The 27,375-nt window shown below is 42.7% G+C and overlaps 1 protein-coding gene across 1 annotated transcript in view; it reads right to left on the reverse strand.

Moving 5' to 3' along the window:
* Positions 1–27,375, reverse strand: part of ARHGEF3 (Rho guanine nucleotide exchange factor 3) — a 340,537-nt gene that overhangs the window by 198,716 nt on the left and 114,446 nt on the right. The gene's annotated exons all lie outside the window — the stretch shown is intronic.

The raw sequence follows: 27,375 nt of genomic DNA on the forward strand, positions 1-27,375 counted from the left end.
GTTGAATGACCTGGTAAGTCACTTCTTTTTTTTTTTTTTTTTTTTTTTTTTTTTTTTTGAGATGGAGTCTTGCTCTGTCACCCAGGCTGGAGTGCAGTGGGCTGGATCTCAGCTCACTGCAAGCTCCACCTCCTGGGTTCACACCATTCTCCTGCCTCAGCCTCCCGAGTAGCTGGGACTACAGGCGCCCGCCACCTCGCCCCAGCTAGTTTTTTGTATTTTTTAGTAGAGACGGGGTTTCACCGGGTTAGCCAGGATGGTCTCGATCTCCTGACCTCGTGATCCGCCCGTCTCGGCCTCCCAAAGTGCTGGGATTACAGGCTTGAGCCACCGCGCCCGGCCAGTCACTTCTTAATTTCCTTGATCTTTAGTTTCCTTATCTGTAAAACAGGAATGACTCCTTTATCCCTAGCAGGGTTGCAGGGAGGATGGTAGGATACTAACTGACACAAAGTATTTAAAAGCAGAACAGGCTGGGCGCCCTTGTAATCCCAACACTTTGGTGGAAGGATCAGCTGAGGTCAGGAGTTCAAGACGAGCTTGGCCAACACGGCAAAACCCCATCTCTACTAAATATATATACACACACACACACACACACACACACACACACACACACACACACATATATATAAGCTGGGCACGGTGGTGTGTGCCTATAATCCCAGATACTCGGGAGGCTGCGACAGGAGAATCACTTGAACCCAGGAGGCAGAGGTTGCAGTGAGCCAAGATTGTGCCACTTCAGCCTGGGCAACAGAGCAAGACTCCGTCTCAAAAAAAAGGCAGAACAAAGGATGATGGGGACTTTGGGCCATCATACCATTGTTTCTGTTTTTGTATAGGTTTTAATTTTTCCATAATAAATATTTTTTAAAAGACAAAGGTACAGTAATATTTTTTTCTTTTTTCAAACAGAAGAGGCAATTTTTTGGTGTGATGTTGGAAACTGGTTCAAATTTTCTTCCTAGCAAATTGAAAAGCGGTACCAAATTTGAAATCCATAGTTTGATTTTTCTATCCTGATTTGACTGTCAACTGGGCATCTAAGAAGAAAATAGAAACTTGCAGTTTCCCATTTCCCTTCTTCCTTCCAATAGAGGAAAAAAATGAGAGCATAGTTAAAACTTAAGTCATATTTATTTTTTAAATCTTACAATGCTGACTTCCCTGAAATTCCTGTATCCATCTAAAAAGTTCGAGACTTCTATGAAAATATCCCCAAGAAACCAAGAGATTTAAAGCATGTGTGTCCCATGACTCAGAGCGTTCATTCTGCCTAAACACCAGTGAAAGTGGTTTTTTCTTTTGTTATGTTTTGGGTGTGTCATGTGTACTTGAAGAATTGGTATTGCCACTTTTTCTCCCTTAATTCAGAATCAGAAAGGAATCACCAAAATGCTGGAAAATACCAAACCAAATGAGATAGGCAGAAAGGGCTTCCAACTCCCACCCAAGGCAACTGGTCCTGGTTGGAAGCTCAGCACCTCCTCCCAGTTAGGGCTCTGCCCTGGAGGCTGTCCCTTTAAGTCAGACTTCCTGGTAAGGCTGAGAGATTTCCGCATGCAGCTTCCTGGAGACCGTATAAGATAAACAATAAACTTTGCAACAAGATCATGGACAATAAGCCCCACGTGGCTGTAACAAGAAGCAATTATAAGCATTGACAATGGCTAGGGCATTTCCAACAGGAATGCAAATCTGTGATAAACAGGGGAGAAACATGCTACCCCACACCTGCACAGACTAAATGATGTGTAAAAAATAGTTCCTAGCCTCTCATCACATTGAGAACTAGTTGCTTCCAAATTCAGCACTTTAAAAAAAAAAAAATCATTGTCTAAGAGGAAAGCAGTCAGGCCTTTCTTAAAGCACCACTACCTATTAGATGTAAGCTGCTGAGGCCCAGTGACACTACGTGTTCCTTACTCCATGGGTCTCTGTGTTACAGGAAAGGGGTCCTGATCCAGACCCCAAGAGAGGGTTCTGGGATCTCGTGCAAGAAAGAATTCAGGGCAAGTCCAGAGAGTAAAGTGAAAGCAAGTTTATTACGAAAGTAAAGGAATAAGAGAATGGCTATTCCATAGATGGTTGCCCATTTTTACAGTTATTTCTTGATTATATGTGAAACAAGGGGTGGATGATTCATGCCTCTTCTTTTTAGACCGTATAGGGTAACTTCCTGATGTTGCCATGGCATTTGTAAACCAGAGGTCACTCTCATTGCCATGTTGGTTTTGGTGGGATTTAGCCAGAATCTTTACTGCAACCTGTTTTTCAGCAAGGTCTTTATGACTTGTATCTTGTGCCGACCTCCTATCTCATCCTGTGACTTACAGTGCCTTAACTGTCTGGGAATGCAGCCCAGTAGGTCTCAGCCTCATGCTACCCAGCTCCTATTCAAGATGGAGTTGCTCTCGTGCATATGCCTCTGACATAAGAGTCCCCTTTGAGTCTCCTGCAGCTGAACCCCCTACCTGGCAAGCTTTGGGGAATCCTCCAACTCAGGAACCAGAGCCCACATTCTACCAAAGGAGATGAGAGTGCCACACACTTGTTTCCCAGCCTCCCTTGCAGTCACAGCATGAGAACATGAGCAGGCTCAGCCAATCATGTGCTGGGATACAAAGCAGCAGGGCCACTGCAGACCCCATTCTGTGAGGGTGGTGGCAGCTTGCAGAGGTAGAGTAAGGGTAGACTGGGTAGCCACGGCCTATAACCAGTGTTGGTGGTGCAATCCATGGCATCTACACCTACCCAGCAGTGGCAGCAATAGTGTCTTTACAATAACTGTTTGGTAGTATAATTTGGGGTTGTCTCTGTTTCCCTGGTCCTTCCCAAATTCTCTGAGTTATCCTAGACACTGCAATAAATTCATTTTCTGCTTAACTCAGCTGTGTCATCACTCAAGTTCAGCTCACAGGAGGCTTCTCTGACCAAGCTGTCTATAGGACCATGCCCTATACCCCACCATCTTATTCTCTATCACAATACCCTATTGATTTCCTTCCCAGTACTTATCACATCCTATAACCAATCCATTTCATTATTAACAATACGAACCACCATTGATTGGGGGCTTGCTATGTGTCAGATGGTAGGCTAAGTTAATTTAATTCTATGAACACCCTATGAGATAAGTATTTTTATTAGCCCTAGTTTATAGATGAGGAAAGAGGCTCAGAATGGATAAAAAAAGTTGTCCAATGTGCCAAGCTTGGCAGTAATGGAATAGGGACCGGAGCCTAGGTCTGCAGCACAGGCTCTTAACACAGTACTCATTCAGGCAGTGACTGAATACACACTAGCCACAGTGCAGGCACCAAGGCCACAGGATAGCCTGGCTCTCGTGGAGCCTGGAGGCTGGTGGTCCAATCTCCCACCTGGTATTCTACCCGTCACCCAAAAACCCTTCCTGGGGAAGAAATGCAGACTGACATGTGCAAAGATGAGACCAGCTTCCTTTGTTCAACAGAAATGTGCCCAGCTCTGTGTTCAAAGCATCAGGCATGCAAAAATACCTCAGAAGCTCACAGGCCAGAGAAGATGCAGACCTGTACACAATGCTCACTGCTCAACCTGCTGGTTCCCACAGCCTCGAAGCACTGGGCTGCAAAGGAAGAAGCCAGGGACCATTCTCAGGGTCTCCCCAGTGAGAGTGCCATTCCAGCTGGTTGTTAATGATGTAGAGGAGTTGCCAGGCTGAGGAGAGGGGGGCCAGCACAAAGGTGAGAAGTGGGAACCGCAAAGTTCATTCGGGAGGCGAGGAGACGGTCAAGGGGTCTGTGGAACGGATGGGATGCGAAGGTCAGAGATGAGATGCTTGGAGCCAAGGAAGGAGTTCCAACTGTACCCTGCAGGAAATGGGGAACCAGGGCAAGTCTCTCAGCCAGAACAGCGGCACAACCAGATAGAAATTCTTTTTGTCAAGAACAGTGGCCATGGCCATAGAATACAGTACTAGTCAGATGTTTTTCCTATGTATTTTTAAAGTACACATACATAAATATATTTGCTAAAAGCCAGGAATTGTAATAACAAGAAGTTCCATTTCTATGCTTTCCAACTCCCTCTCCTGGCTGAGTAAGAAGTGAAGTAAGTCTGCCCTTCCAACAGAAGGAGTTAAACACAGCCACTCCCTCCTGTAATGTGAAATTACACAGGGCTCTCACATGGATAATTTATGGAGAAAACAAGGAATTCCCCAGCTACTTGATTTTACAACTCCAATCACCCAGATTCCCCCAGTGTGATAACAAGAACCTCACCTCTGGGTTGTGTCATCATTAAAATGAAAAGCTGATTTTTATTTTTTAAAAGAATGTGTGTGGTTGAGCCACAAAGAGCCTCCTGGGTTGAATGAATACCCCGGGAGTGGTGGGAGGAGTCCCCAGAATGACCCTCTGAGGCTGAGAAAGACTCATGCTTAGTAACAGGCCTTAGGGAATGCTGTGTTAAGTGTGCAGCCCCAGAGGTCTGGAAATGCCAAGCCAGCCGAGGTGGTGAGGGCATAGCAACCAGAACACAGACCAGAAATAAAGGAAGGCAGTTTAGCACAGAGGTGAGGAATAGAAGTTCTGAGCCAGATAACCCGGGTTCAAATCCCAGTGCTGTCACTTAATGTGTGACCCCGATCATTTACTTAACTTCCCTGTGCCTCTGTTTCCTCCTCTGGTAAATGCAAATAATAAAAGGATCCACCGCAAAAAGTTCTTGTGAGAATCAAATAAGTCAAATATGTATTATTGAGCAGAGTGCCTGGCACACAGTAAGTAACAATTGCAGTTTCCTAGAGACTATAAGATAAACAATTTTGCAGCAACGTAACAGATAATAAGCCCCCATGTGGCACAACAAAAAGCAATTATAAGTGCTGACAATGGCTAGGACATTTCCAATAGGAATGCAAATCTGTGTAAATAGTTGTTGCTGATATTACATACAATAATCTTATATAAAAGTATAATATATAACATAAACATATTTTAAATATACTATATATAACATTATATAATATGGTAAAAGTGATTTTATTATGATCCGCTTTAACCCAATTTAACAAAGAGTTTTTCAACAAAAATGAGGGATCTGAGGAGGGGAGCCCCAGGATCAGGCACCTAAAGTGTGTTTGTGTGGTATTTCCAACCACCTGGAGGTTCAATGTCAGGGTTACCTACCATGGACCACAGAGCCAATCTGCTAGGCCAGAGTCCAGGTGGTACCACATATGAGCTGCAGAGTTGGGAAGTCATTCAACCCATAAAAAACAAACAAACAAAAACCTTGATTTCCTCATCTCTGCAAAGGGGATAACAATAGTACTGCCTTCACAGTTTGTGTCAAGCACTGGTGCTCAATTTTACATGCGGTTTTACATAAATCTTTCTAACAACCCTGTGAATCAAAAATGATTATGACGTCTATTTTATAAACGAGAAAACCTGAGGTTCAGAGACGTTAAGTAATTGCCAAAGAGCACACAGCTAGAATGACATGCAGGAAATCTACCCCAAGCCAGCACTTTAAGCCAACCCTCAATTCTGCAGACACATGCAGCATGAGAAGGATGCACCAAAGCTCTTCAGAGCAGGAGAGTACTAACCAACATGTGTGCTGGAATCACCCTTTAAGAAGGGCACGTGCTTCCCCACTGCAGACCCCAAAGCTTATGGCACCTATAGGCAGTGAAAAGAAACTCCCCCTTGTTGAGCACCTACTATATACCAGGTACCATATTGCGTGTCCTGCCACATCTTGGCACCTCATCACCATAGAAACCCCCTGAAGCAAGGACTAGAAGACATTGAGGCTCAGTGAGGTTGAGTTCCTGGCCCATGGTCACAGAGCTTTTCAGTGGCAGCATCCCTACACACATCTGGGTCCATTCTGCTCCCACTCAGGCTTGGAGACAGGTTCTGAAAACACTCCTTAATGTCCCTTAGGTGCTTCTCTCCCCCTCATTACCTCCCACTTTGAAAGCATAAAGCTGCTTATTTTGCAGCAGGAAAATGACCATGGGGGCTGAGTGGGGCCATGGTGCAAACTATAATTACTGCAGACAACAATTTGCATTCCACATCTGAAATGTGCTCAGGGCTCCACTTGAGCCCTGTAATCAGCTTAGCCTTTGCCCAAATCTCTCTTGAAATGAAGACATATTAGATGAACTGAGACACAGCAGGATTTGGAACCTTGCCTCTGCCCTGCAGTGACCTGCCACCTGAGGAAAAACCATGCCAAGAAATGGCCAGGGTTGAGTGGGATTTAAGCCCCAGAGAGGTCGAATTCCTCTGCTGCAGAACAAAGAAAACAGCAGCCAGGACAGTGGACAGGCAGGGCCACGTGGGTAAAGAATCAAAGGCAGGAAATGCATTACATTACACACAGGTCTCAGTGAGGAGGTGGAATGGCCACCCTTCCCTCCTTTATCAGAAATTGCTGTCTTGCCTATGAGTCACATGTCAGGATATGGTGACCTTACTGCACAGGACAATAAAGGACACGCACAAGGTCAGCAAAAGCCTACTATGTGCACACTGTGAGAAAAGGGACATCCTCTGCATTAGAGAAAGAGCTCCAGGCAGGCCTATCCAGGACAAAAAGGCTGCGATTTGAGTCCTCTGGGTTGGGGAAGGAGGGTCTAGAAAGGAGAGTGAGAGTGGGGGATACCAGAGTTTTTAACCCTGACTGTGGCCTCTTCTACTCAGTCTGAACCACAGAAGGATTTGCACTAATTATTTCAGTCCCAAGTGGCTAGAGACATGGGTCCCGGTTAACTGAAATTTATCACAGCCCAACTTTCTTTTGCTACAGAAAGAAGGGACGGTTTACATGCCAATTTCCAGCACCCCAAATCCAGACTAAAGAGCTTCACATGAAATCTCTACTGAGTCGACAGTATCTGCAACCTAAATCTAGACCACCCTAAAAATCGGAATGTTTCTCAAACTTTAATGTGCCCACACATCACCTGGGGATCTCAATGAAATGCAGCTACTGCTTCAGGTCTGGGGTGGGGCCTGAGATTCTGCATATCTAACATGCTCCTGGGTTCTAACATGGTACATGTCACTTTTGAGAACCTTACTAGAGGACATGTAGTGACTTAAGCAGAACCCCCCAAAATGTATTTCCTATGTTTCCATAGTCACGGTGACAAGTGGTGACTTCATTCTAAAAGCAAATAAGTAAACTCAAGCACTATGTATCTTTAAAATTACTGTTTCCAGGCTCAAAACTTCAGCACTTCTATGTTATTTTATTAGTAGCTAACAGGATGACTGTTCTTGAAGGAAAGCCTTGTGTAGATGCTATTAACTGAGGAAAATCCAGTAGAACTTCCCTTGGCTGATGTTTCCGGAATAGCCCTAGATCCTCTGAGGCACAAAAAACCTGAAGCCACAAAGGACAATGCAACTGAGCAATGCTTTTGCCAGTGCTCTCCCTCACCGATGACCCTCTCCCACTCTTGGGTGGCCAGCCCATTGCAGTGCAGCCATATTCCTGAAGCTGGGTCATCTGCCAGCCCCCCTCTCACCAGCTGTGACTGGGATCCTCTTCAGGAGGTCCTCGTCAGTCACAGTTGCACCTTCCCAATCTGACAGATACCTTAATAAAATCATTCATCTAATCCAAAGCATTTTTTTAAATGCTGGAGTTGGCTGCCCTGTCCCGTTATGCAAACAGTACACAATGAGATGCTGATAGCATCGCTCTACCATTGCCAACACAAACCCTGCCAGGCCAGCAGAAATGAACCCAGTGACTGTAAGCAACAATAGTTGCATGAGTTTGTTTAAACACACACAACTAACAACAGGTGAAAATGTTTTGAACTCCTCCTATTGCTAAACCAGAGACTTTTAAGATTGGTTTCTTCTAGAAATGAAACCAGCGTCAAGTGTAAGGAACAAAAGGCAGCTGAAGGGAAACCACCCAGAAAGTGAACTTTGTGTTTCTTCCAGCAACACACACAAAAGCATGGATTTTTGGTAGATTTTTTATGAGAACTACTGAATCTGAATTAATTGAGATACTTGCATTTTCTTTGCCTCAAAGTAAGGATTCTTTCCAAATCTTGTTCACTGCATTTTTTTGACTTTTGCTCTTTGACTTTGGTAGCAGAAATATTTCTTAATATATTAAACAAGTTCAGTGCCACTAAATAACATAAAATTACATGTAAGAGATAGCATAAAGTTTAAACCAAAACCCTAAAATATATATTTTTAAATGCATGTGGTAAGTGAAGGGAAATGGGCATTTATTGAAGTAGGGAGATGATGTTCAATACTGCGCTCAACGAAGGGCATCTGACAAAGCACATCAGAATGACTAATGAAACCAGATGAGGAAGTCATTTCCTGAGCAACAGGTATCAGGAGAAAAGAAAGAGCAAAACGAGGACAAGTATTTTAGTGGCACATATGCTGGGCCTCTTAGTCACTCTGGATAATGAGACGAGTATATTTTTAAAAGAAGAAAAAAATGACATGACATCAAGACTGGAAGAATAAGGCAGCGGGAGCCTTTATTATGTTTCAAGAACAGCAAATCCGATCCATTTGTACCAAGTCTGTAGACTTGAAAAGCCTATTCCAGTCTAAACCTCAAGGCTTTTCCCTCCTCGAGAAGTTTGAGAAATTGCTGATGAACTTCCTAATGCCTGGCAGAGGTTCTTCCTAAGAAAGAACACTTTAGATTATAATTACACAAGTTCCGTGATGGGAAACATACTGTTGGGTGGAAGGTATTTTTTAAAAGCCACATGTCTTTTTGGCCAGGTGCAGTGACTCACGCCTGTAATCCCAGCACTTTGGGAGGCCGAGGCGGGCAGGTCACTTAAGCCCAAAAGTTCAAGACCATTCTGGGCAACGTGGCAAAACCCTCTCTCTACAGAAAATACAAAGATCAGCCAGGCATGGTGGCATGTGCCTGCAGTCCTAGCTACTTGGGAGGCTGAGGTGGGAGGATCACCTGAGCCCAGGGGGTCAAGGCTGCAGTGAGCCATGATCATGCCACTGCACTCCAGCCTGGGTGACAGTGAGATCCTGTCTCAGAAAAAAAAAAAAAGCCACATATCTTTTTGATCCCCAAACTCCTAAAACAAATTTGCAATCTGTAGTTATCTGAGTTTCATAATTAAACCTAAAGGGAATACACAGGCTGCCATATTAGGTATTTTTCTCTGATTTTTCCAAAGTGATATTCCAAAGTACTGGTCCAAGCAAGCACTCGGAACTCAGAAAAATAATGTGCCCAACACAGAGAGGCACCATTGAGCTACCTATTAATTCTTTGGAATATGAATCTTTTGGTCCAGGATGATTGCTTTAGAGCCATAATTTTTCTCTTGGCCGAGCACACAGTATCCATTCTTACCAAAGTGCTTTCCTCCCCTCCCAAATATCCAAGTAAGATTTATGGGGTTTTTTTTGTTGTTGTTGTTGTTGCTGCTGTTAGAAGAAGACAAAATTCCTCCAAGTTCACCTTTACCGAGTTCTCACATTTGAAATTCCTCCACAAACATATGTGATGCCATATTTTAAAATTCCATCTTAAGTAAGCGTGGGATTTAGTCCAATTCATTGCATTTCTGACTTAGATTCATTTCTGTTGCCTGTTGGGGAGGATTTTTATTCTTAAACCTTAAAACCTAAGACTCCACTCAAAATTGCCATTCAAATATTTGTCTTATTACTTCAGCTTTTTGTCCCCTCAAATATAAAAATTAATATATGCACCCCATAGAAACATAGCAAAGTCAAAACAAAACAAAACAAAAATCATGTATAACCTCACTTCCCAAAAGGAAACCATCATTAATATTTCAGCGTATTTTCTTTTAATCCTCAAGTGCTTTTTTTCATAGCCCAAATTGTACTATACATACAATTTTGTTTCCTGCTTCTTAAAACATACCAATAAACATTTTCCCTGAATTAAAACTCTTCTTCAACCTCCCCTTGTCACTTACAACTCATAAGAACAAAACCACACTTTACACCAACTGCCTCACATTAGTGGACATTCAGACTTTTTCCACTTTTTCCTGTCATTATAACTGCTGCAGCACTAAACATTTTCGTGCATAAGTCATATCTCTGGTGACTTCCATGGGATAGATTCCAGTCGTGGAATTATTGGGCCAATAATTACATATGTTTATGGTTTGTGACATAAATAACCAAACTGCTTTCCAGAAAGATGACCAAGTAACACTACCACTGAACACCTATGATAGAGTTCATCCTACAGTACCCTCACCAGCATTTTGAGTTATCACTTTTTAAAATGCTAATTCTGAAGCTTTAAAAAATTTCCAATCCTCAGAATGACCTGCTGAGGTCAATGATTTCAACTGTTACCTCATTATCAAAATAATCTTCTTTTATCCTTCCAAACAAGATGTTAATTTGTACCACATCAAAATTGCAAACATGAGAAGAATGTATCATTTGTTGCATATTTTCATTGGGCAACTAAGGTGCTGTGATTAAGAAGCCAAGAACAGTTAGTTCAGTACCAGTCTGCAGCAGTACACAGAGAGATGCATGCAAAATAAAGTAAAACCCGAATCTACTGCCAAGCGTCACAAGATACACAAGATCTTAATTACCATCAGTCAACACCTATCAGAAGGAATACATAGAATGTTCAAGAATATATCCAGACTACATTTAAAATTCATTCAATAGCTTTTTGCACAATAAATGTTCTTTCTTCCCTCTAAATTGGTACATATCTCCATATGCAGCAAGTATGTCTTTTTTATTTAAGGGCACATCTACACAAACAGTAAATGGTCCAGACTCAGTCTTCCATAACCTGGAGTCTGAATTGATCACTCTATAAAATGGAAAAATGTTTATATTTTTAAACTTTTGTTATTTTTAATTTTTTTTGAGACAGTGTCTCACTCTATCACTCAGGCTAGAGTGCAGTGACACGATCACAGACCACTGCAGCCTTGACCTCCTGGGCTCATGTGATCTTCCCATTTCAGTCTACTATGTAGCTGGGACCACAGGCACGCACCACCACACCTGGCTAATTTTTGTATTTTTTGTAGAGACAGGATTTTGCCATGTTACCCAGTCTGGTCTTGAACTCCTGGGCTCAAAGGGTTCACCCGCCTTGGCCTCCTAAATTGCTGGATTACAGGCATGAGCCACCGTGCCCCCTTGGAAAAATTATTTTTAAAAAGGAAAGTTTTTCTAGTATGCTAGAAGTGTTTGGGGATTGATATGGTCTGACTCTGTGTCCCCACCCAAATCTCATCTCAAATTGTAATCTCCATAATCCCCACATGTACAGAGAGGGTCTGGTGAGAGGTGATTGGATCATGGGGGCAGTTTCCTCAGTGCTGTTCTCATGATAGTGAGTGAGTTCTCTCAAGATCTGATGGTTTTATTAGTGTTGGACAGTTCTTCCTTCACACGCTTGCTCTCTTGCCTGCCACCATGTAAGATATGCCTGCTTTCCCTTCCACATATGATTGTAAGTTTCCTGAGGCCTCCCCAGCCATGCAAAACTGTGAGTCCATTAAACCTCTTTTCTTTATAAATTACCCAGTTTCAGGTATTTCTTTACAGCAGTGTGAAAATGGACTAATACAGGGATATAGTCCTCACGTTCCCTTCCCAGGATATTCGCCCCACTTCACCAATGTTGCCCACAGCTCCTGCTGAGTGAGTATGGCATAATAGTAGTAGCAGGGATGGAGGGAATATTTACTGAGCAGTTACTATGTCACACAGCCAGTGCTAAATACTTGATATGATTATTTAAATCAATCTTCATAATAACCCTATGAGCTACATATGATTTCAGATGGGGAATCTGAATCTCAGTGAGGCTGATTACTTGCCCAAGCTGGTGAGTGACAGATCCATTTGACCTTGACTCTGGCCACAGATGACTGAACCAAGAGGTAGAGAAGCCCTTTTAAAAGCTAGCCAGCTGACTGCCCACCTAGTGCCCACCTTGTGGAGCCTAGTGCAAGAAAGATAAACTGATGCAATTGAAGTTTTCTTAGGGATTTGGGGATGGGGAAACTGAGACTATGCCATAAGCTGCAGGAGAGCAAGCTGCTGAAAGATCATGCTGAGTTGGTCCAGAGCTGGCATCATGACAAGCCCAACAGTGCCACACACAAGGAGGAGACACCAGGAGCAGAACCTATAGGTCAGTAACAAGTGAAGGCAGAGACAGAAGAGGAATAAAACTGACCCACGAAGAGAAGTCCTAAGTTCCTGCAACTATATATTCTCTTATTAAAAAGCCATTTTCTTGAGGTAATGGAGCAAGTGCCTATTCTTCGCCAAAAACACTGTCTAAAATATCCACCAAGAAATGACAGTAGAGTCGCTCCCCACTCAGGGTCTGAGCTCTCATGAGCATCTACCCTGGTAGCAAGTTAGCATCACTAGTAACAACCCAACTGTGTGCCTCTTAATAAGATGCAAGTAACCAGCATCCCTTAGGATGTTTTCCTGCCCAAAAGTGTTTAGCCTAAAGCAAACTAAGTCTTTAGATCCAAATTACCAGATTACAAGAAATATAGAGAGCTGAGGAACAAGTTAAATGACATCATAGGGAAGCAGTCAGATAAACCAAATGTGAGACACGTTCCAAAGTTCCGTGGTTTTTTTTGAGACAGGGTCTCACTCCATTGCCCAAGCTGGACTGCAGTGGCACAATCATAGCTCACTGCAGCCTCCAACTCCAGAACTCAAGTGATCCTGCCCAAGTAGCTGACTCTACAGGCACGTACCACCACGCCTGCCTAATTTTTGTATTTTTTGTAGAGATAGGTTTCCCCATGTTGTCCAGGCTGGTCTTGAACTCCTAGGCTCAAGCAATCCACCCGCCTTAACCTCCCAAAGTGCTGGGATTACAGGCATGAGCCACTGTGCCCGGCCTCCAAAGTTTCAAAAGACAAATTGGTCTTTTCAAAAATTGGAGGGATGAGGGGAGTGTCTGAGAATCAAAAAGACTTAAGAAACATAACAAAACGAAACCATGGTCCTTGATTGGATAAAAACAAACAAACAAGAAATCCAGCTAGATGCAGTGCCTGATCCTTGAATGATTTGGGGGAATACCAGTTATAAAAGACAACTGAGAAAATATGAATATAGATGGAATATTAGGAAATGTTGGAGAATTACTGATAACTTAGGTTTGATGATGATGCTATGATAATGTAGGAAAACATACTTATAATTAGGACATATATACTGAAATATTTAGACATGAAGAATCATAGTATCTGTAATTGTGTTACTTTGAAATGGTTTAGCAAAATAAAGCCAAACTCTATCAACAACTAGAGACAAATAAGCAAAGCAAATGTTAGGAACTGTTAATTCTAGATGGTGAGTGTTTGTGTTGTACTTATCTTTTAACTTTTCCATATGTTTGAAATTTTTCATAATAAAAGTTGAAAAATAGCATACAATAAATAAGGATCATGGAAACTACGTAGGAAGACACCACGTGAAGGCAGACATCCCTTCTCCCAATAGACCACACTCATTAATGCCTCCTCCCTGCTAGAACAAGTATCATATATACATCTTCAGTTTAGCCTCAGAGGAAGCTGTTGCTTGTTTTTAGGGGGTAGGCTGCACAAAAAGCCCATGTTAACATCTACAATCACCATCACTCCAATAGGATAGACAGAGGAAATGACAGTCACCCATCTAACTTGTGCTGAGTCATAAATTTTCTCCCCATCCTCTTTTTAATGAAGCGGTTTAGTTAAACCTTCATAAATTAAATGCACTTCCCTGAAGTCAGAGCTTTACGCTTAACACAAATTTTCATCTGTCCATAAAAATTAATCAGTCTCATTCCCCCTTTTCTCTAAATGAAATGTTAGGTCAAATCAGCCCTGAGATACAAAAACACATCATGTGTTAGCAGTATTCTGCCGTGCAGAATGTCTCCTCTTCCCTGAATGTGTGTTAACCAAGGGGTCAGGCACTTGGTGGTCCTTGGTGCTGCTACAGCATCTAATCCCACTGGTTTTATTTCCAGCACCACATGGGGGTTGTCAGTAACAGCCATGCACAAAAAAGTTGGTCCTAAAGTTGTGTTCATTGATATTTCCAGGGTTGGATGGCAGAGAAGGCCTGAGTGGAGAATGACAAATGCAGGAGGCCCAAAAATCAAGGAAGAGAAGACTTTTCATCATCACACTTAGATAGGGCAGCCCATTTTCAAATGGGCCCCATGCAATCAAGATTAATGACTATTTGTTTTTAGAGACTACTAATTTCAATTACAGAGGAAGAATAAGTTTGTAAGACTTATTCATCTTCAATAATAGAATATATTTTAAGTGATGTTACTTATAATTAAGTGGTTAATAAGTCAAATGTGTTCACCTAACACAGACAAGAAGGGATGGAAGGAACAAAAGATACCTAACATTCATGAGGCATCTGGTTACACTAAACATGCATGAGACTTACAAGGCACTAAATATACAGAGGCACTAATAATACATGAGCACCTAACATACATGAGGCCTTAACTCGGCTCCCCATTGAAGATACCTATTCTAGCCTCATGTGTCTTCTGCCCAAGAGATAAAACAGAAATTAGCCAGCTGTTCATCCAGCTAATTGGCAAACTGCAGTACAGACCAGGTGTATTTGTCCCTGAGTCTCTTTGATAAAGCTAGTGTGTGCCACTGGCCCAGGGCGCCTTTGTCTGTGAGTCTCTGGCTTGAAGTTCAACTCCAGTCCCTGTAGCTGCATCATCAGTGGTGAAAGCTGACACTGTACAGAGAGACAGGACATATGGATGTTGCAAAGCCCAGGACTCAGGTAGTGTGGTCCTTCCACCCTGCCTGCACTCTCTGTGAAGTGTGTTAATGGATCCCATCTTTTTCCCCTTGCTTCTAACTGTGTCTTTCAATTGATCTAATGGGCAGTATGATTTGGGCATTTAAAGGGGGGTGGTATTAGAGCCACAATCTATCCAGTCCAATCTATTCAGTGGGCCACGTTCACTGTGAAGAGGAAGAAGTTGATGACAGAGAAGAAAATCCAGTGACAGGACTTTTACCAACCCCTACACAAATTCCCATTCCCAGATTCAGACACAGACAGAAAGAGAAAATAAACCTAACATGGAGGAAAGAAAGGGAATTTTCGGCTTCAGAAAAGGGGGATTTTCTAAATAGGTATGTTCCCTCAGTTCTCAACATCACCACCTCCTCTCATGCTTTCAAATACATGATGGTCTTTTGGAGGTAGCAAGATCTCTACCATGACATTTTTGTGTGTGTAATAAAGGCTACATTTGATTAACATTAAAAAATAAAAACTTCCATGAACAGTCATCAATGTCACTAACCACAAAACAATACCGAGACCGATTCTTGGACCACCTTCTGTTTAAAACCCCTGACTGAACTCCAATACTTCCCAACAGTCTAGAAATGGCCTTAAGCCATTTCAGAACACAATTTTCTAGGACCGGCTATTATTTTGATTCATCCCGAGGACTATTATGTTTTATGTCTTGCTGAATAGCTTGCCAAACAGGCTATTCTTGCTCCCAGAACAGATTGTCTGGGTTGAAAAAAAATCAATAACCAAATGGACTGCTTCTAACCAAAGATGAAAGGAGTTAGGAGTTTTGCCCACATGGAGTCAAACATGAAAAAACGAAATCAGGATGATTACCTTTTATGATAGGAGGAGAGATGGGGAAGAATTTTGTAGGCAAGAATTATTTGTATCTGCCCCAGTGCCTCCTTCTCCTTCTAGAAACTGCCCCTTCTCCCCCACTGTTACTGTGGTTACCATAGGAGTCACCATGGTGGTACAGCACGATCCCACTCCCTGGTCACTACTGATTGGTACAAGAGTATCCACGTGACCCAAGTTGGACCAATCAGAATCCCTCCCTAGTAATGCTGGCTCTGAGAGAGAGAAGGCTGTCTCTCTGTAGATGGCTGCATTTCCACTGTATGGAGAAACGGAAAAAGTCAGTTGGCCAAGCAAATGTGCTAACAGCAGAGAGGAGTCAGGAATTCTAGTGGGCTTCCAGTGCCTGGTTCCAGGTACTTTTGAGGCTCCACTGCATTCCATGAAATACTTCCCATACCCCTGTATCTTTAAAAACTCTTCTTGATTACGCTAATTTGAGTTGAGTTCCTGTCACTTACAACTAAGATGTCCTAATTAACCCAGAAGGCCAAAGTAAATGCATATTTTACCCTACATAACTCTGGAACTAAAAAGGGACTAAGCACGGACTAATCAAAATGATAACTATATAAAATAAACAGGCATCTATAAACTCAAAAATGCAAATCTGTTCAACTGGCACACAAGCCTACTGTTAACTCCCACAGACCTCACATATGGCCAGAAAAAGAAATGGCTTTGAATCTAAGAATGAGTTCCAATGTTCCTGGCATATTTTTGGTGTCAGCAGGTTGAAGATGACACGAGCTTTCCCTCACAGGTGTCAGAATCTACACAGCCTGGCTTCTCTACTGCCTGAAGGGAAATGAGACACGCAGAACTAAGTGGAAACCCAGGTATGGTCGGTTTTGCCTTTATAAGGGGGCAGCTCATATTAAAAAAAAAAAAAAAGCATCTATTAAATACTTATCTTTAGAAAACAGTCATCTCAGGAATAAAGGAACCCTAGTTACATGGAGCTAATATTTTCTGTACACTTACCTACATGAGAGGCATTCTTCAGGTCACTTTACATACATAATTAGTAAGTCTCTGGTTTTCAGGAAATGGTATTATTTATCCATACCCATTTTGCAGCTAAGAGACCTGATGCTCTGAAGTGTGTCTGAAGACCCCAATCTGGCATCCTGACCCCAAAGCATATACCTTTTCACCATCTAAGCTGTTGTTATGGCTGCCAAGCACTGTTCACCAAACTCAGACTCTGGGCTGACCAATAAAACTGCTAACCCCAAGGGTGCATAGAATTAGCCTCTAGACTGACTGTCAGGGAGGTGGGGAGGACTGGGAGAGGAGGTGGGAGCAAACATCTTGAAGCACAGCAGAGTATAGCACAGCACGTGCCAGCCCCTTCTGTGCACCCAGATTTCATCAGTCCCCAGAGGCTTAGCCACGGCACATGTTGTTTTTGAGGCAGAGTCTCGCTCTATCACACAGGGTGGAGCGCAGTGGCACGATCTCAGCTCACTGTAACCTCTGCTTCCTGGGTTCAAGCAATTCTCCTGCCTCAGCCTCCCAAGTAGCTGGGGTCCCAGGAGTGTGCCAACACATCTGGCTAATTTTTGTACTTTTAGTAGAGACAGGGTTTTGTCATGTTGGCCAGGCTGGTCTCAAACTCCTGACCTCAAGTGATCCACCCGCCTCAGCCTCCCAAAATGCTGGGATTACAGGCGTGAGCCACGACGCCCGGCCCACAGCACATATTCAGTGAAACACCCCGCTGTGTTCTAAGACCTGAAACTTTTAATATAAGCCTCCTCTTGCTTGTGGAAGATTGTGATTGTGGAGGGAGTTCTTTTTCAATTATTCTAAATTTATTGTTTTGCTAATTATAAAGGCAATACACACTTAAAAAAAAATTCAGACTTTATAAAAAGTATGTAACACAACAGTTCCCTGGGACTTCATCTACTCCATATTGTTGTTCAACAGTGACAATACTTTTTTCTATGTATATATTAATATATTTTCTCCCTGTAAGAAGGGATCATTTTAGTTTTTACGGTTTTAATTTGATTTTCTTTAGTTATGGTTTAAATCCTATAAACATATGCTTTACATTATAGGCCTCTGCATCAATTGCACTTGTTACAATCATTACATTATTGAGAACACAGGCTCTGAAACCAGACTGACTGGGTTCAAAAGCTACATCCACGACTTAATTGCTGTGGGTCTTTGGGGATGATTCTGGTAGAAGTTTTCCCATTTGAAAACTGAGGATAATAATAATGTTGACTAAATAGTGGTTTAGGGGAATGTGATTACTTGCAAAGTACTAGGAGCAGTAGCTAGCACATTCCAAAGGCTAATAAATGAAATACATTATTATTGCTATTGTTTTCATGATAGGGATATCTCATTTTATTGCACTTTGCTTTATTGCACTTTGCAGGTATTGTGTTTTTTACAAACTGAAGGTTTGTGGTAAACCTGCACTGAGCAAGTCTATCAGTGCCATTTTTTCTAATAGTATGTGCTCAGTTCACATCTCTGCATCACACTTTGTTCATTCAAAATTCAATAGTTCAAAGTTTTTCATTATTACGTATCTGTTACGGTGATCTCTGATCAGTCATCTTTGATGTTACTATTGTAACTGTTTTGGGGTGCCACGAACCATCCTCATATAAGATGGTGAGCTTAATCAACAAATGTGTGTGTTCTGACTGCTCTATCAACCAACCATCCCATCTCTCTCCCTCTCCTCAGGCCTCCCTATTCCCTGAGACATACTAATATTGAAATTAGGCCATTTAATAACCCTAGAATGGTCTCTAAGTGTTAGAGTGAAAGGAAGAGTTGCCTGTCTCTCACTTTAAGTCAAAAGCTAGAAATGATTAAGCTTAGTGAGGAAGGCAGGTCCAAAGTTGACGCAGGCTGAAAGTTAGGCCTATTGTACCCAACAGCCAAGTTGTAAATGCAAAGGAAAAGTTCTTGAAGGAAATTGAAAGTGCTACTCCAGTGAACACATAAAAAGATAAGAAAGCAAAACAGCCTTATCGCTAGTAGGGAGAAAGTTTGAGTGGTGTGGATAAAAGATCAAACCAGCCACAACATTCCTTTAAGCCAAAGCCTAATCCAGAGCAAGGCCCTAACTCTCTTCAATTCTATGAAGGTGTAAGGAAGCTGCAGAAGAAAAGTTTGAAGCTAACAGAGGTTGGTTAGTTCATGAGGTTTAAGAAGCTGTCTTCACAACATAAAAGTGCAAGATGAAGCAGCAAGTCCTGATGTAGAAGCTGCAGCAAGCTATCCAGAAGATCTGGCTATGATAATCGATAAAGGTGGTGACACTAAACAACAGATTTTCAATGTAGATGAAAAAGCCTTATCTTGGAAGAAGATGCCAGCTAGAGCTTTCCTAGCTAGAGAGAAGTCAATGCTTTGGCTACAAAGCTTCAAGGACAGGATGACTTTCTTATTAGGAGCTAAGGCAGTTGGTGACTTTAAGTTGAAGCCAATGCTCATTGACCATTCTCAAAATCCCAGGGCCCTTAAGAATGATGCTAAATCTACTTTGCCTGTGCTCTATAAAGGGAACAACAAAGCCTGGATGACAGCACATCTGTTTGCAGGATGACTTACTGAATATTTTAAGCCCACTCTTGAGACTTACTGCTCAGAAAGAAAGATTCCTTTTAAAATATTTCTGCTCACTGACAATGCACCTGGTCACCCAAGAGCTTCGATAGAGCTGCACAAGGAGATTAATGCTGTTTTCATGCCTGCTAACTCAACATCAATTCTGCAGCCCATGGATAGAGGAGTCATTTTGACTTTCAAGTTTGTTATTTAAAAAATACATCTCTTTAGGTCAGGCATGGTGGTTCACGACTGTAATCCCAGTTCTTTGGGAGGCCGAGGCAGGCAAATCACTTGAGGTCAGGAGTTCAAGACCAGCCTGACCAACACGGTAAAACCCCATCTCTACTAAAAATACAAAAATTAGCCAGGTGTGGTAGCGCTTATCTACAATCCCAGCTACTCGGGAGGCTGAGGCAGGAAATGGCTTGAACCGGGGAGGCAGAGGTGCAGTGAGCCAAGATCGTGCCACTGCACTCCAGCCTGGGCAACAGAAAAAGATTCCAACTTAAAAAAAAAAAAATCTCTTTGAGAGGCTGAGGCGGGTGGACCACTTGAGGTCAGGAGTTCGAGACCAGCCTGGCCACATGGTGAAACCCCATCTCTACTAAAAATACTAAAATTAGCCAGGCGTGATGGCAGGTGCCTATAATCCCAGCTACTCGGGCGGCTGAGGCAGGAGAATTGCTTGAACCCAAAAGGTGGAGGTTGCAGGGAGCCGAGATCACTCCACTGCACTCCAGCTTGGATGACAGAGCGAGATTCCATCTCAAAACAAAACACAAACACAAAAACAAAACAAACCAAAAACATCTCTTAAAGCTATAGCTGCCATAGACAGTGTTTCCTCTGGTGGCTGTGGGCAAAGTAAGTTGAAAATCTTCTGTAAAGGATTCACCATTCTAAATGCCATTAAGAACACTCATGATTCATGGGCAGAGGTCAAAATACCAACATTAACAGGACTTGGGAAAAAGCTGATTCCAACCTTCATGGATGATACTGAGGGGTTTAAGACTTCCATGGAGGAAGTCACTGCAGATGTGGTGAAAATAGCAAGAGAACTAGAATTAGAAGTAGAGCCTGAAAATGTGACTGAATTGCTGCAATCTCACGATAAAGCTTGAACAGATGAGTCGCTTTTTAAGGATGAGCAAAGAAAGTGGTTTCTTTCTTTTTTTTTTTTTTTTTTTTTTTGAGACAAAGTCTCATTTTATCGCTCAGGCTGGAATGCAGTGGTGCTATCTCAGTGCACTACAACCTCTGCCTCCGGGTACAAGCAATTCTCCTGCCACAGCCTCCTGAGGCTGGTCTCCTGGTCACCCAAGAGCTTCGATAGAGCTGCACCAGGAGATTAATGCTGTTTTCATGCCTGCTAACTCAACATCAATTCAGGTTCAAATCCTAGCTTACCTGTTGTGTGACTCTGGGCAAGTTATTCCCTTCTCTAAACCTCTGTGTGGTAGGCAAAATTTTAAGATGGTCCCCAAGATTCCCATCCTCTAATGTATACACCTTGTATAATCCTCTCCCCTTGGGTGCAAACAGAACCTAGAAATGTCATGGGATACCACCCCTATGATTGGGTAACTAATCATTGGCTTTTAGATCATTGAGAGAGAGATTATCTGAGTGGGCCTAATCTAGTCTGATGAGCCCTTAAAAGGAATTTGGCTCTTCCTCAAGTCAGAGAGATCTGAAGCATGAATGGATGTGATGTGAGGGAGATTCTCCATTGCTGACTTTGAAGATGACATGGCAAGCTCGCTGAGAGCGACCCCAACCTGACAGCCAGCAAGGAAATAAGAACCTCCTGACAACCACAAGGAACTGAATTCTCCCAACAGCTCAGATGAACTTGGAAGAAGACCCCAGACCTCAGATGAAACTCTAGCCCTGACTGACAGCTTGATTTCAGTCTCACGAGCTCTTGGGCAGAGAACTCACTTACACCATGCCCTAATTTCTAATCCACAGAACTCCAAGTTAATGAACAGCTGCTGTTTAAGCTGCTAAATTTATAATAATTTGTTACTCAGCAATAGAATATTAAGGTACCGTATTTTCTCATTTATAAAATGAGGATAAGGCTGAAACTACACTCACCTCTTAAGACTTTTCTGAGAAGTAATACATGCATAAAGTGCTCAACACAGTGCTTGGTAAAATGTAAGTGAACTCTAGGGCTTAGACACCTGGGATAAACGAAGTTATTGCTATTGTTTTAGTAATTACCATTACAAAATTGGGGTAACAAATCATTTTTTCATACATCTAGTAGGGAAGATTAAAAGGTTTAAAATAAAGTCCAAGAGGGTAGAAGGAAATCAAAAGGGATTCTGGGTGATGAAAAGTTTAAAAAGATCTTTTAAAAAGTTCTTCACGTCTAACCTCCTTTGGAGACGAGGTATGTGTCATTGGCCTTGTTTTAAATAGGTAATATACTCTAATGGCCTGCATTCAAATGCTGACTTTGCCAATTACTACACCTGTACTTTAGGCAAATAGCATAGGTGGGGCTCAGTTTCCCCATCTTTGGAGTGGGAATAGATACTATCTACCATGCAGGACTGCCACAGCCTGGCCTGGGGCTGACGTTCACTCAACAAAAGTAAATGCACAAACTGAGACTGCAAGAGAAATGAAAGGCTTGCTGGCTTCTTTTGCAGTGTAGAGATGGTAAAGCCACAATACATGCTGACCTGGCCTGGTGTGTTGTGAGCATTAGAGACTCTGTCACTTTACTGAGTTGTGAATTTCAGAGCAACTCTCCATCTGACCTTCAAGAAACATTTGGCTATAATGAGGTTTTGGCAACTGACTTCTTTACACGGAGAATGGAATGGGTCAAGGAAGTATGGAGAAGGTTCAGGACCTCTTGTCAAAAGACAAGGTTCTAGTCCTGATCTCACCACTGTGAGTGACCCTTAGGAGTGGGCTCCACTATTTTCTGGCTGTCCGGGAACTAGACTCCCTTTTGGTAGCAATACCAAACTCTTTCTTTGAGCAGCTGCCTCTTCTCCACCTTAAGTGGCTCCAGTGGGGCTACCAGTTACAGAGCCCTGTCCACCTGGCCCCCTGACTATGGATGGAAGCACATGACCAAGGCCTGTCCAATCATAGTACCCCATCTTCTTGACCATAGTGATTGGCCAAGGCATAGCTATGTGACCCAAGCCCAGACAATCAGAGTCCTAACTGAGATTTCATATGTGGATCCTGGAAGCAAATCTCTCTTTCCTCTGGAAATGTGTGGCTATTTATGGTCACCCTGTTCCTTCAAAAACATCCATCTGCGATAGGAGAAGAAAAACCAAGAGCGTGGCAAAGCTGAGAAAAGGAGTACACCTGGAAACAGCTGTGCCTGAAGCTTACCCACCTCAGTTTCCCTAAGTCACATGAGCAACCAATTCCCTTTATACTTGAGCTAGTTTTAACTGAGTTTCTATCACTTATAACCCAGAGTCCTGACTAATATACAAGGTCTCATTTTCTTCATCTACATATTAAAAGGTTGGGGCTACAATGTCCAAAGTTGCTTCTAAGCCCCAGAGTCTAGAAAATCTTCTCAAATGGACTAGACAAAAGTAAAGATCAGGCACTGGAGAAGGAGACAAGACAAAAAGGGCTCTGAAATTTGGTCCATATTTAATTAAAACCTCAGTTCTGGCACCTAAAACAATGCCTTGTTCACAGCAGGTCCTGGTTAAGCATTTCCTAGTTAACTTACAGGCAACAGCAGGAGCTGTGCTCCAGAGACTTTCACAGCTCTAGGGTGTGTGTCTTTCCTGAGCCTCAGTGTCTCCACCCCACCCCAACAGGAGGAGCTGCAGCAAATATTTTCACAAGGAAGGGTGGAAATTCTGAATTCTGAGCTCAGCACTGCCCCAACCAGATGGGAGCAGATGTGCAGTGAGTACCTGATGGAGAAGCTGCCTCACAGCAAGACACCCCCCAGTCCCTCCTCCCTCAGCCTCCTCATTCCTCCCATTCTGTGATGGTCTTCTCTTACTGTTCCTTCCATGTCCACTCCAGCCCAAACCATCCTCTCTGCTTCTCTTGGTGAATGCATCTGCAGCATCTATGGGTCTGGTTGAGTGGTGGGCACAGTGCCACACCTTGCTCAGCAGGGTGGGGAAATCCTGGAGGGTTGGTAACACCCAGGGCCTCTGTCTCCTTAGACAAGCATGGGAACTGAAGGGCAGAATGCACCCTGCAATTAATGAAGAATGACAATCCGGGAAAGGGCTAAACCACTTGGTAAGGAGAGGGGATGTGTAATATGAGTGTCAGTAGCCTTTTCTGAGCCTCTCTACAGCCAAACACTCCAGCAAAAAAAGAAAAAACACAAATGTAATTCCTAATGTCTGAGGACTAATGGAGGTCTGCAGGGAATGTTTCCAGGGAAGACAAAGACAGAGGTGCAATACAACTCACTTAGCAAGACTTTCTTTAAAGTTATTTTGAAATCTCTCTCTCTTCTCCCAAAAAGTCTGCTCCTCAGCCACCCAGATCTTGCCTACCAGCTTCTCCCACTATACCTCTCCTCGAGAGCAATGTGGTTCCTTCTTCTCTTGCCTTTTCCAAACCATTTCTCACTAACACCTCTTCCGCCACCCCATTCCCTTAAATTCACAACTGCCTAGGACCTCGGTGAACAAACACTGGATCCTTTCTCTTTTTTTTTCTTTTCTTTTTTTTTTTTTTCTTGAGACAAGGTCTCTCTTTGTAGCCCAAGCTAGAGTGCGGAGGTGCAACCATCACTCCCTGCAGGCTTAAGCTCCTGGGCTCAAGTGGTCCTCCTACCTCAGCTTCCCTGGTAGCTTGGACTACAGGCACAGGTTGCCACGCCCAGCTAATTTTGGGGTTTGTTTTTGTATTTGTTTTGCAGAGACAGGGTCGTGCTTTGTTGCCCAGGCTGGTCTTGAACTCCTGGGCTCAAGTAATTCTCCTGCCTTAGCCTCCCAAAGTGCTGGGATTACAGGCATGAGCCACTGTGCCCGGCCTGGATCCCTTTTCTTTGCAAGCTAAAGAGGAATAAAATTGCAAATGCTTATAATACAATGGTTTTCTCCAACACATATATAAATGTGGAAAATTTGCTAGCATGGAAAATTTGCTAGCATGGAGATTCTGAAACCTTCCTTTCTAAATAAAGAAGAAAGCAGAGTGTTCACAAAAAGCGTACCCTGCCCTAGAACAGCATGTACATCCTGGCCTAACAGACCTGGGAGTCAGATTTCATTACAGAAGATGTGTCAGCTAGATGATGCCTCACATGTCTTCATCCTGACATTCTGCATCCTTCTCGTTCTTCAATTTTATTTACCATAATGACAATTACAAAGTGCGTCCTGGCTGGGAGTGAGGGTGTTTCCACTTGGTTGGGTTCCCTTCCCCAATCCCCGACCATGTCACTGTGGATTATACTCTGAGGCAAAGAGAGATCAATTTTGGCCAAGGAGGAATCTGGCCTTTGGCCAGGCCCTGAACTGTCTCCCTCTGGTATATCTTGATGTCAGTTTGTCTAATTTTATCAATAGGGCCCAGAAGAAATCAAGGCAAGGACAGGAGATCAAGATAAATGTCACAAATGGCCTAATCACCTAACTGACAACTTTTGCTGTTTGGGAAAATCTTGTGAGCTAGCTAAGAATTTGAGGGCTGAACCTGAAGTCAACATTGCATTGAATTCTGAAATCTACTTGGTTGCAATTAGCCAGGGACAGGGTTGGTGTTTTTTTTTGTTTGTTTCATTGGTTGTTTTTTTTTTCTGCAGTGAATTAGTTTTTTATTTTATTTTATTTATTTTATTTTATTTTATTTTATTTTTTTATTTATTGAGACAGAGTCTTGCTATGTTGCCCAGATTAGACTCAGACTCCTGGGCTCAAGCAACCCTCCTGCCTAATCTTCCTGAGTCCCTAAGATTACAGGTGTGTGCCACGGTGCCCAGCACATTAATGTGACTGTTGTGTTAGAGAGATTTGGCAAGGGTGGGGCAAACAGAGGGTCACTTAAACCAAGTATGTCTCTAACAGGTTCCTTTGAGTAACAAGGTCTATAAACCAGAGTTGTGCTAAAAAATTCACAGAACATTTTTCAAGGGAAAACAGATGAAGAGGTCTCATGGCCATAGGTGGGGTAATCAATTGTCCCAGTTAGCCTGGTTCCAGGGAGTTTCCTGATGTGCAGGACTTTCAGTGCTCAACCCAGGACAGTCCCGGGCAAACCTGGATGGTTGGTCACTCCACGTGTACCCACAAGCCTTGGCTAATGACCACTGTCAGAGCAGAAGGGGAGCAATACTGAAGGCAGGATGGATAGGGCAAGCACTGAAAACAAAGACCTTCAAAAAGGCTAACTCGCTCACAAGAGATCTAATTTCTCTATAGCTCAAAATTGACTGTTAATGTCAACTATTCCGAAGTGCGTACAATCTACTTGGTCAACAAGGGGTTTCATGATCAATGACTTTGGGAAATGCTACAAACTCCACCAGTTCTCCTTATGGAGTCTCCACGTACATCAACACATCAAAGGCTCTGAGAAGCCCTGCAGTAGTGAGTATATTTAGTTTAATACACTCAGTATGTCCCAAATAGATCTGACCACACAAGCCTTCTTTTTACTTAATAGTTATGATCACACAACTGGATACACTTTGAGAAATGGAGATCCTATCCCCAAAACCATAAATGACTTAGGAAGTGCACAACTTGCATTCAGTAAGACATGCACATCTATTTCAGAAGTCAACACATGTCTCTTTGTATTCAATAAAAAGCTTACTGTAACCTGAGCTAAAATAGTTTCATGATCTATATTTATTTTTAATAAGACACTTGAAGAAAATGACTGAGATCTATACAGGATTTTAAAGTGTGAACAGAACCAGTCAGAACAGTATTAAAAAGACTAAAGACCCGAACTTGAAATCCAATCTAAAGATAACATGTGGATGGATGCAAGAAAGGTATTTGGTGTCAGATGGATGTGAGAAAGGTATTCATTCATTCCATTCATTCATCTAACAAATTAATTAAGCATACATGTTCTAGGCACTGTGCTAGGCCCAGAGATACAGTAGTGAACAAGAGAGAGAAAGGTTGCTACACTCTTCATGCCTGAGTCTTCCAATCTTAAATTTCAGTAAGGACTAACTAAGCACAATAGTAAGAAACTGCAGGGGTACATAGGAGATTTGGGAACTCAGATTCAGGGGGTGGTCATGAGGGCTTCTTCCCAGAGGAGGTGATGTCAAGGCTGAGACCCAATAGGTGAAGTCGGTGGGCCAGGAGCAGTGTGTGTAAGAGCATGGTGCTGGGCAAAGAGAGTGCTCTAGGCAGAAGGAACATGTACAAAGGCCTGGAGGTGAAAAAGAGCTCAGAGCATTCTCTACAGATGCAACTTTTGCTCCTGAGGTTAGTGCTAGAACTCACTTTAGCACACAGCAGGACCTCCATACACTGTGGCTATTATTATTATTACTATCAGTATTATGCTGAGGAAGACAACCTTGCATCAGGAAGTTCAATCTGACCCTTCCTATACCTCTGTATCTCTCAAGCAAGGTTGATTGCTTTGTGCTTCATCGAATTTTATGATTCCCAAAATCTGTTTAAAGATTATAGACTTCTCCTTCTGGAAAACAAAGCTCCCTGTGAAGGCATAAATCTACAGATTAATAAACTGTACATTTCTGATTTCTTTTTTCCTTCATTGTACACTGGTTCCCTCCAGGTTCCAAAGAAAACAGCCCCAATGCCTGCCTCAGCAACCTTGACACTTCTTGACTTCTTCGCAAGATGCTTCCTGCGGTCCAAGGCCTTCAGGGCAGGTGAATGTCAGCAGAAGCTTACTGAGCCACTTACATTTTTTTTTTCTTTAATTTTAGACAGAATCTCGCTCTGTTCCACAGGCTGGAGTGCAGTGGCATGATTTCAGCTCACCACAACCTCCGCCTCCTGGGCTCAAGTGATCCTCCTGCCTCAGCCTCCTGAGTAGCTAGGACTACAGGCACACGCCACCATGCCCAGCTAATTTTCATATTTTTTTGTAGAGT

Source organism: Rhinopithecus roxellana, chromosome 1, assembly GCF_007565055.1.
Source record: "Rhinopithecus roxellana isolate Shanxi Qingling chromosome 1, ASM756505v1, whole genome shotgun sequence".
Lineage (NCBI taxonomy): Eukaryota > Metazoa > Chordata > Mammalia > Primates > Cercopithecidae > Rhinopithecus > Rhinopithecus roxellana.